This window comes from Lycium ferocissimum, chromosome 8, assembly GCF_029784015.1.
Source record: "Lycium ferocissimum isolate CSIRO_LF1 chromosome 8, AGI_CSIRO_Lferr_CH_V1, whole genome shotgun sequence".
Taxonomy (NCBI): Eukaryota; Viridiplantae; Streptophyta; class Magnoliopsida; order Solanales; family Solanaceae; genus Lycium; species Lycium ferocissimum.
The window spans coordinates 39159094-39170828 of NC_081349.1; the positions used below are offsets into that span (position 1 = coordinate 39159094).

The window sequence follows — 11735 nt, forward strand, 5'->3', positions numbered from 1 at the left end:
GACCTATAAAGTGTAAAATCCTTGCTATAGTGATATCAGTTGCTCCTCTCGGCCCGTGGTTTTTTCTCTTTTGGATTTCCACATAAAAATCTTAGTGTGATTATCGCTCTTTTTTATTCTTGTTGATTAATCGGATCACGGTGCTACATTATTATTCCTTTGTAAATACCGTAAATATTATTCTGTAGCGGGTTTATTCCCAACAAGGATAAGATGGGATATTCCATCTTTAATTATGGGCTTCATTTTATACTTGTTTGGTAGAAGGTATAAATTATCCTGGAATAATTTTATACCTTCTACCAAATATAATACCAAATTAATTCTAAAATTAGTGCTAGAATATCTTTAACTTATATACGGTGCCAAATGACCGAGAGCTAGATCTACCCCGGATTATTGCTCTCACTGGCAATCTTTCTCTCTTTTCTGAACTCCTTTTCCTTTCTCGTCTATTCTCATATACAGGACTTGTAATACAGAACGTACGTCTGTCGAAATTCCTTTAACGATGACCCAATTTCCAAATCCAATGGGACGTTCGTCAAAAATTTATAGTATTTTATTTTAGCAGTGAACGGCCTTCATCATTGTCCTCCCCTCTAACCCATTTACGTGTCGATTTGTTATACGTCCGTACAATATCTAAAGTTTCTGTCACCAGCTTTTGGCCTTTTACTAAAAATCACTTACTGTATTACTTGCATTATTATTTAGACTTCCACGTGTCTACCTACAACGTAACTAAGTACAGTATAAGATAAAACTAATTATACTAAAGTTTACCCAATATCCGAACTCCTTAATTAAGAGCTAAGCAATAGGCAAACGGTATCCCCTATTTAGTCTTTGATAGAATGCTTGTATCCGAGTATATGTTTTGTTTCTTGGTACCGATATTTTTGATGTTGTAGGGAGCACTCTGTGAAGACACACATGGATGATACTGAGCTTGCAGGTACTTATAATATATTGGAAATTGATGTTTCTGTCGGACTAATCCGAATTCGTGCCGCGTAAGATCTATTTAAGCGAAAACACTTCCTAACATGATTTTTTTCAATATCCAGGACTCGAATACGAGACCTCTGGTTAGAGATGAAAGGACGCGTTCTTTCACAACAACCCTTGCCGGTGGATTTCACGGTTTTGCTCTAATCTAACGCTTCTCCATTTTAAATTGCAATGCTTATACTACATATTTGACATGATTGTCTTCTTCTTAATATACTTAAAAAGTCTACGAGTATCAGGGCAGAGTTAGAGAGGCGGAAGGAAATTTATCCAACCTATTATCAAAAAATTATACTCCTTCTGTCTCAATTTATGTGGCACCATTTCTTTTTTAATCTGTCCCAAAAAGAATATCACCTGTCTATATTTAGAAACAGTTTAGCTTTATAAAATGATTTACAGTCATACATTTATACAAGATTTATTTTGAACGGCACATTTCAAAAAATTTCCTTTTTCTTTAAACTCCATGTCAAGTCAAATGATTCCACGTAAATTGAGATGGAGTAAGTATATAAAGTTTATTTCTATTTTTATGTTTATATAATAAAAATATTGAGCCCTCAGTGAAAAACCTTCCTCTGCCGCCGATGAATACTATAACCATGAAGGCAGATTTAAATAAATATAGTCCAACCTATATGGGAGCTTTGACACCACTGAGAGAGTATTAGTTCCTAGTACTCCTGGATAAACTACCCAAAAAAAAAGGTAAAATGAAAAAAAAAAAAAAAGAAGATATTTGTTACGGATTTGTCACGAAATAAGATTTTGGACAGTAATGCATCGCGAAATTGGTGATGAACTTTTGTTGTTTAACAACAGATTTTCCTGTCGCTAATTCTTAGTTTTTGTATTTTAGCAACCTTTGGAGTGATGGAGTGATGGAGCAATGGCTGGAATATGGTTTTGTGGAGAAGCCATATGCCATTGCCATCTTATTGGAGGCAAGTCACTTGGAATTGGCTATTATCAGTTGTGGTTGTTATTGTCACTTTGTCAGTGACTTTAAATTTGATGTATTGTAACTTTAAAGGTTTTTGGTGTTGAACTGATGATGTATATATAATATAAAATTAGGTAATAAGGAGATGATATGACATTTTTTTTTTTGGCTAAGGATTTAATTTATTTTTTTCCTTTTTTTTTGGGCCTTTTCCCTACATTCTCTTCATTTATGTTTTTCATAAAAATTGGAAATTAATTGTTTTTTTATCATATTTAATATATCTCATTACTCTATCTTAATGATTATTTAATTATATCGTCAGTTATAGAAAAACTCTCATCTGTTGGTGTCCTCCACTAAAATAAACGTGTCTTTTGCTTCCTATTCTTTAATTCCCATAGATTCACCATTTCTATTTAACAGTTTGCAATAGTGTGGTTGTGGCCAAGACTCTGAGGGAAAAAAAAACATTATAGGTGGCAATAGCTTTGGGCAAATATATCATTGTGGTCGGATGCATTTTGAAGCTGGCAAATTATGACATTACAGGTTTTTGCTACAACTCGAAAAGTATTAGCTTCTAGCTTGATCTCTCACAATTTGAAAATTCAGATTTGAATCGATGTCTTCTCATTAATTCCTCTTAATTCATCCTAAATATTTTAGTGCAATTGAGATTTGGTTATTCATCATGCATGTACGGTGATTTTGGTAGTATTTTTTTTTTTTTTTTTTTGGCACACTTAAATGGCTGAATGTCACAAGTACGAAGAATTTTTGTCATGACCTCTTATGTTTTGATAAGAGCTTTTTTTGTGGAATGCTTTTATTAGGACGCAGTGATAACAGAGCAGGGTTAATTGGTCACAAATTTACAATATCTGAACATCGGTGAAAAGATTCACAATATACTCTATGTCTGAAAAAGTATTACTTTTGTGTATATTGATATGATACTACATGTGTTTTTGGTATCATTGTACACAACCAAAACCTTCTGCCATTGAGTTTCACAATTTTAGGTCCCCTATTTGATATTTTAGAGAAGATAGTTGGCGGGTATATTTATTATTTACTAAAGCAGTAGACGTTATAGCACTGTAGCTGTGTCAGAAAACGTTGATTTCTATGAATATCTTAATTAAGGAAGGAAAATATTTTTTTAGAAAAGGCTAATTGAGTTTCGATCAGTATTATGAGTGTTTTTGCTGCTTGTAATAAGAATTAATGAATAGCTTGACTCAATTACGGTCGGGGGCTGAGGAAGTTGTTCTCGCAACAAAATATTTCATATGAATGAGATATTTTACCTGTAATGACGCTTAAATTCCTGATTTCCTGTCAATGGCTCAAAGCTTGATAGCAGAATATCACATGAATTCATATTTCTTCTGCAGAAAAATATAAATAAACACTATTTAATCTCTCCGGAAAACTAATTGATAATTTATTTCTAACTCTATAAGCCAATGTAGCCAAAATGTACCACCGATGATAGTAAAATCACGCTTCGTCCAATAGACAAGATATTTAAACAATTTTGATTTAGGTCTTCTATTGTTGGGTCGTTATAGTTATTTATTTATATTTTTACTTCTTTGTTTGATATAAAATGCAGGAGAAGTTTTGTTTAATTTTTTATTTTTCTTTTGCAAAATAAATATGGATTGAAATTACAAACTTCTATGTTTAGATAGCCTTTTGAAAGAAAAATTAAAGATAACTTTAGTTTCTGGAAACAATAATTTTGATTATTTTTTAATGTTAAATATTAAAAGAGTTTAAATAACGTATTTTATGACCGCTCAAAGCGCGGTTACATTTACTACTATATATATTAAAGTTAGGCATAGACAAGGTGATGTGGCACCTCTTTATGGCCAATGATCCTATTTATCTTTTTTCGACTTTTTTTCCCTCACTTTTCTTAATTATTTTATTTTAAGCAATCACCCTCCATAACTGGCCTCTCTTAATCCTCATAACTTCTACTTTTTTTAATTTTGTTAATAAGTATAGTATCCGTAACCACCAAATGAATTAATGTGCAAATTTATGAGCAGTGTGTTTGTCTTCTAACGTGAAAACTAATGCTTGATATCTTCTGATTGTGCAAATTTATGAGCACTTTCTAACTCATAAATCAAGAGACACAAACTATCTAACTCCTGTCCGTTTGCTTTTTCTTAAAAAAAAAAAAAAAAAAAAAAAAAAAGAAACCAAAACTCGGCCTTTTGATTTTCATATTAAATAGAAAATTGTTTTTATTAATTGGTGTTCTTCAAATAAATTTTAAACCATTTACTTCCCCTATCTTATAAATTTTCATAGCCTGATAAGCTAAACCGGAATGAGGAGAGTTTTGGGTAAGCACCAAGCTAAGGTATTTATGCTATTTGCTAGATTAATATTTCTGTTCATTGCAAATATATGTGCCACAAGTAATATGACCAAGAGGCTCTACGATGTTAAAAGTATAAATGGTTGAAAAAGGAGAAAATAGCATAAAAAAATTCAAGTGAAGATATGTCGATGATGAAGCAGTAAATCGATGAGATGAAGTGCTATGTCGTCGATGATGAAGTCAGATCATTATTAGTGCTTCAAGATGAGGTTCTTAAAATCCTTTTCTATGAATTCGAGATTTTTTAAATTAGGTTTAAGGGATAGGAAGTTAGAGGAGATGTCATTATATTAGGTGGAGTTGAGCTCTTATAAAAATACACGGTATTTACCTCATCTTAAAAATTTATATACCAAAAGGGGTATATCGTGTCCCCTATACCCCAAATTTTTTTTTCACATTGGTCAACGTTTTATATTAATTGTATAACGTGGACTCAAATTAAATATAAATTGTAAAACGTGGATCAGTCCACGTTTTACATATTTAATTTGTAAAATGCTTCTCAACCTCTAAATTTTTTTTTTTTTTTTTTTTTTTGCGAGCACTAAAAAAAAAAAATTTAGTAAACTTTTTTTTTTTTTTTGTAACATGATTAATGTGTTTTTTCATTTTGACCAATGATTAATCGTGTGTAAAGACTCAAACGTCAATATTTTATATAGAATTTTGAGGTTTTTGCTCGAATGTCGGCTCGATTTTTTTAAATTCAACTATTATGACTTATGAATTTCTATTTTAGGGGTTTAAATATGTAATTTTATGTATGAAAAATATGTCAATGTTTAACTATAGTTATTTTAGTCAACTTTATATGTTGAAAAATTAATCTCTTTATTTTCAAAAATTGAAACCGCAGAAGTGAAATTGACATTCCGTTGATTACCTTGAGATTTTTACGTTGAAATCTATTGCGTATCATCATCTTATAAGTAAATAAAACTAAAATTTCACGCCCAATTTGGGGGAAAATCGAAATTGAGGGATAAAGGGTTTTTTTAAAAATGGTCGGCCAAACCGCCTTGCGGCAGTTTGTCCGCATAGATCTCGAAAAAATACGCAAGTTCAAAAAAAAAAAAACTTTAAAACTATCCGAGCGCAAAGTTATGACCATCTAAAGTTTGGTCTCTTTACAACTAGTTTTTCTCCCTATATTTTTTTTATATTTATATTCAAAATAATGTTTTATCGTGATTAAAAAATAACACGCTTAAATCAAAACCTTAAAAAACAAAACACTTAAACCTTAAACAAAACTTATTTCTCTCCAACCCCTTTAACTATCCGAAGTTCGTATCCTTGATGTTTGTTTAAAAAAAAAAAAAGATCAAGTTCTATATAAAATATTGACGTTTCGAGTCTTCACACACGACTAATCATTGGTCAAAAATGAAAAACACTAAGTTTTTTCAAACAAAACTTTACTTCAGAATCCTTTTCAACCCCTAAAATGACGATCCGAAACATATCCTTGATATCGGCACAAAAGCGAAAAAAAATATCGGTTCTATATAAAATATTGACGTTTCGAGTCTTCACACACGATTAATCATTTCAAAGTTTGAAAAAACACACTTTTACAAAAAAAAAAAAGTTTACTAAATTTTTTTTTTTAGTGCTTTCAAAAAAAAAAAAAAAAAACTTTAGAGGTAAATCAATCAGTCCACGTTTTACAAAATATATTTTTTATTTTTTTTTTATAAAAAAACGTGGATCGGTCCACGTTATACAATTAAATTTTTTTTTTTAAATTTTTCGACTTGAAAAAAAAAAAAAAATTTTGGGGTATATGAACAAAAAATATCGGTTTCTAGTGGTATAAATTTTTGGGCCCTTTTGGTAAATGCCAAGGAATTTTTATACCCTTTAGTCCGGACTCATATTTGGTGCTTGCTCTTATATTTTTTTCTCATCTTATTTGATTTTTGTCTTGTTATAAAGTGTCCCCTACACCAAATTTGTGTTGGGTTTTATATATGGTTCTTTTACTCAAATTAAATATACCCATTTAAATTGGTTTTTTTATATTTAATCTAAAATGCTTCTCAACAAATTTTTCCCGTCAAGTAATTTTATACTAATATTATGATATTAATGGTCATGATATTTTGATTCATTTTCTTTATGATTAGTGAAGTGCGGACAAGTACAATAGTTGTAATTAATTTTGAGGTTATATGCTCGAACTTCAGGTAATTTTTTTAAATTCAACTATTATGACTTATGAATTTCTATGTTATCTTTAAATATGTAATTTTATTATGAAATTTATATGTCAATGTAACTATAGTAGTTGGTAATTTCACCAACACACTCTCTTTTTCCTTCTAAATCAAACTCCAAATGACTCCGTTGATACAATATTTTAATACAGAATCCCAACACAGTTTCATATTCAACCTAAACCTTCATAAACTAATCGACATAGACCTACTTTTTCTCCAAGCACTTTTCAAACTCGACAATTAAATTTAGTTGTGTGTACTCATAATTTATTAGAAGAAGAGGATGGAAAAGAAGGAAGGGGGAGAAAAGAAGGAAAAAAAAAAAATAGAGGGAGAAGAACAAGACCAAGTTCTAGCGAGTGTGTAGCGACTACGTTATTATTGCAAACAAATTCTTTAATGGGGTCAAACATTAAATACCTTACGGAGGACACCCGATAAAATTTCTTGCAAAACATAACGGGTCATTTGCACGATTATTCTTCAAAGGCGCTGGTCATTAATTTTTTACCCTCACATTAGTGGTCTTTAATTTTTTTTTCTCTTTGCCTAATACCATGGGGGTTGGGGGTTCGAATCCTGACTTAGTCCAAAAAAAAAAAAAAATCGCAAGACAGATTTTTGTAGCACAGTTAGGCCTATTCGGGCCAAAATTAGGCCTCGGTCAGAATTTTGACTACCAAACTCTCCCTGCAGACAAAGTTTTGCATGTGAGGTAGAGCTTTGCAAACTCTGCCTACATGTAAAATTTTGCATTCAAAATTTTGCCCTTGCGAATCCAAATCTCTGCTTTCTAAATTATTATTATTATTATTTTTTTTTTTGGTGTTCAAATCCATAACCTTGGAATATTAAGCGAAGGCCAAAAATTAAAGATCACCAATTTGAAGGATAACAATTAAAGACCAATGCTTTTGAAGGGAAATCCGCACAAAAAAAATGAAATATAACTAGTGAAAAAGTCTAAGAGCCAATGGGCTTATGCCTATAAAACTGTTGCGAGCTTATAAGCTAAAAAAAATAAGTTGGGGTAGTCTAACTTATTTTTTTGGCTTATAGGCTTTTTCGAATAATTTCTAATAAGTTAAGTCGCACAGCTTATTTTAAAAAAAAAAAAAAAGCTGAAAACGACAATGAAATTATAACAACTTATAAGCCAATCCAAACGGGCTCTAAATAGACAACTAAACTTAGGCCGTAGACTGCCTGCGTGCCTGGTGAGAAGCATGACGATGGTTACAACCTGATACATATTTTCTTTGCATAATGTTGTAATATATACTTTCTCCATTTCAATTTATATGAACCTATTTTTTTATGAATTTGTACAAAAAAGAATGACTTTTTTCTATATTTGAAAATAATTTATCTTTATCTAATGAATTATAGCCACACAAAATAAATGTGATTCATTTAATACCACAAATTTAAAAGTTTTCTCTTCTTTGTTAAACTTCGTGCATAGTTAAATTGGCTCATATAAATTGAAACGGATGGAGTATCTGTCTTTGATGAAGTAATTGCAAGTTTTGTCCTTCAAATAAACTGGTCTTAAATTTTAGGGAAAAGATCACGGATGCCTCCTCAAATAAAAAAAATTACCCGTCCATACCCCTATTATTTTCATGCTCAAGAAAAAATTAAAAATATTTATCTGAGATGCGCCCCACTTATGATACCAACATGGTATATAAATAGACTGAGATGGTATTATGGAAGATGTTTTAGTCCTTCTCTTAGTCCTCCATGATACCATCATGGTATATAAATATACTAAGATGGTATCATAGAGGATGTTTCAGTCCTTCTCGTAGTCCTCTATGATACCATCATGATATATAAATATTCTGAGACAGTAGTATGAATGATAGTATTATGAATGATCATATTCATTTATTAAAAACGACACACTTTTTTCGGGAAAAAAAAACCTCTATGATACCATCGTTTTATATACATATACCATGATCATTTCGAAGAAGGTTTCCTTCATTCTTCGGTGAGACACTCCTCAGGACCATGGTACCATTATGATATATAAATATACTGAGATGATATCATGGAGGACTGTTTCAGTCCTTCTCTTAGCCCTCTATGATACCATCGTGATATATAAATATACTGCGATGGTATCACGGAGAGGAAGGGGTTTGGCCGAGGGGTGTGCCGGGTAAATATTTCAGCCGATGGAGGTAGAAGCGAAAATAGTTTGGGAGGGGGCATGGGCAGGTAAATATTTTGCATTTTAGGGGCAATTAGTGATGTTTTCCCTAAATTTTAACCCTTCAAAGGGCTGGTCTTTAGTTTTCGCTCTTCAAAATTAAACTGGGTCATTTGCACGATTGCCCTTTAAAGGTAGTGGTCTTTAATTTTTGTCCCTCAAATTGATGGTCTTTAATATTTTCCCTTTGCTTGATACCCCGAGGTCCTGGGTTCGAACACATGCTTAGTCAAAAAAAAAAAAATCCGCATAAGTTGGGATTTGCCAGGCATAAGTTGGGGTCCAACTTCTGCCTTAAGGAAAACTTTTATCCAAAATTAGGGAGAAAATACTCAAAATACCCCCCAACGTTTGACCAAAATCCCAACTACACACCTAACCTTTGCGTTGGTCCTATTACCCCCCTGGACAATTTTTTTCAGTATTAAAATGCCCCTTTTTTGCTGATGTGGCAGTCCAATATGACAACCCCCAATTATTAACGAGTGCTTGTCCGCGCGCGCACGTCCACGTGCCACATCTTTAATTTTCCCCATTTTTATTAATTCCCCCCTTCCTCCATCCATCTACTCTTCTTTTCTTCTTCTTAAAAAATCTCTCAATTTTCCATACTCCATTTCGGTATGAGATCAAAAACCCATACCCAATTCTCCTCTATCTTCATCATCATCATCTTCATTAGGAGTTGGAAAAAAAAAATCATTTCCTCAAATCTCGATCCAAACAAACCCAAATGTGAAAGGAAGCTTCTAACACCAAGTAGAACGAGTTCATCCATTAATTTGATCAAACAATCAAGAATTTAAAGAAACCCACTTGGTGTTCTTCATTAGGGGTGGGCATTCGAGATCCGGTTCGGTATTTTTAAAGTTCGGGTTCGGTAATTCGGTTATCGGTAATTGAAAGTAGATACCAAATCTTGAACCGAAAAAAGTTTGATTCGGTTCGGTAAATCAAAATTCGGTTCGGTAAATTCCGGTACGGTATTCGGGATTTACCATTCAAGAAAGCAAATATTAATAATAAGATATTATCATTTTACTTAGGAGGCCATGAATGCAAACCCATCTTTCACATATTGTGTATTTGAAATTAGGTGACAAACTAATGGAATTGCAAAAATTTGGGGCGACTAAACATTATGTGTGCTAGATATAATTTTTCTTAGAAAGCAAAAAAACAATCTGAAAAAGAAAAAGAATAGAGAGAAATATTTATGGTTCATAGCTCCGGAAAAAAGCAAATGCATATAATTCTAAATGTCCATCTCTTTCCTTATTTAAATTGAAGAAGCCACGGTTTTGGGACAAGCGAACAAAGGGAAAAAGAAGTGAAGAAGAAGCGAGGGAATAGGAGGAAAAAGATGAAGAAAACCCGTAGTATTACTAAATAATTAGTTGATAGGAAATCTGAATACCAAACGAGTACTAATAGCTCGTACCGAACCCGATCCAGAGATACCATAATTTTTAAATTTTTACTCCGAATACATCTTACCGAATACCGAATTATTAAATACCGAATTACCGGAAATAATCGGGTTCGGTTGATGGTCGGGATTTATTGATTATCTTGCCCTATTCTTCATAGCTTTCTCCAAATTCCTAACAATGGAGTTTAATTTTCTCCCCAAATCAACTCAAAGAATTAGTGCTTAAACAACTCCAACCAAGCAACAAGTAGCAACTCCAAACAAGCAACTTCCAATCAAGTTTTCTTTAACAAGATTAGATTTTCAAACTTGTTTTTTTTTTCCCAGATTTTCATTTTTTTTTTCAGATTTTTTTTTTTTTAATTTGATTTGGGAAAAACGATCATTATAAGAATAACACTATCCTAGCTCTAAATTTATAATGGGTATTATTTTTGACAAAAAAAAAATGGAGAAGAGTAATTAAATAGGGTGAAGAAAGAAGATGAAGTAGCCTAAAAATGGAGGGAATTTAAATTTATCTATGTGACATCTATGTGGCGATCCGGTTGGCATTTTAAAACACGTCGGATGCTTTTTTTAAAGGCTATAACGCGCCGGCTGACGGTGTAGTCACGCTACTTGTCTGTCGACAAAAAAGGGCATTTTAATGCGAAAAAAATTGTCCGGGGGTAATAGGACCAACGCAAAGGTTAGGTGTGTAGTTGGGATTTTGGTCAAACGTTAGGGGGTATTTTGAGTATTTTCTCAAAATTAGGACTTAAGACAGAGGTTTGAAATTTTTTAAAAAAGATGTTTTTTTTTTTTTTTTTTTTTTTACCTTAGAGCATAGTTTGACTTGCGCTTGGCCGCCTAACTTTTCTACACTATCTTTTACTTTGCGGCCAGCTTATTATGTGATCAGCTGGTCGTTATGGGCATTTGACCGTTTTACCCCTGTTAGTTCCTTTCAGAGACTAGGAGCCGATCTAATATTCTTAAGGAGCTAGGATTCTAAAGTAAATGCCTTTGATTATATTTGTGCACTTGTTTGAAAACTTGACTTATTTAAATTGGGGGGGGGGGGGGGGGTGAAATGGCACGCCCGATTAGGTCGTTATGAAAAATGTAGGATCACTTGCTGAAATAGAAGGCAATCCCAAGGGTAGAACGGCCGGTAAGAACTCGATTTTGTAAACTTAAGAGAAATTTGATTTGCTTGTGATTGTTGTTTTATTGTAGTGAGTCGTCGGGGGTGACGTAGGAAATTAGAACTGTTTTCCAAAAGGGCCTGGGGGATTGTAGGTGTTTTTTCTTTTGTATGTTTTTCTTTTTTCGAGGGGCCCCGGATAAAAAGTGGGTGAAAGGGGGGAAGGGACCAAATCAACTGGCCCAAAAACCTACGGGGTGGGGGGGACCGAGGCGGTAGTTTTCTGGGGAAAAAACTCGTGTGTTTTGTGGGGGCTTCACTTCGGCGAATTTGCCCATAGGGAAGAAGGGTAGTGACATTT

At 32.7% G+C, this 11735-nt stretch overlaps 1 long non-coding RNA gene across 1 annotated transcript; it reads left to right on the top strand.

Moving 5' to 3' along the window:
- Window positions 1-817: 817 nt before the first annotated feature.
- On the top strand, window positions 818-2101 carry LOC132066916 (uncharacterized). The gene is made up of 3 exons (XR_009416964.1): window positions 818-958; window positions 1071-1146; window positions 1877-2101. It is a non-coding gene; the product is annotated as an uncharacterized LOC132066916 (long non-coding RNA).
- Window positions 2102-11735: the final 9634 nt, after the last annotated feature.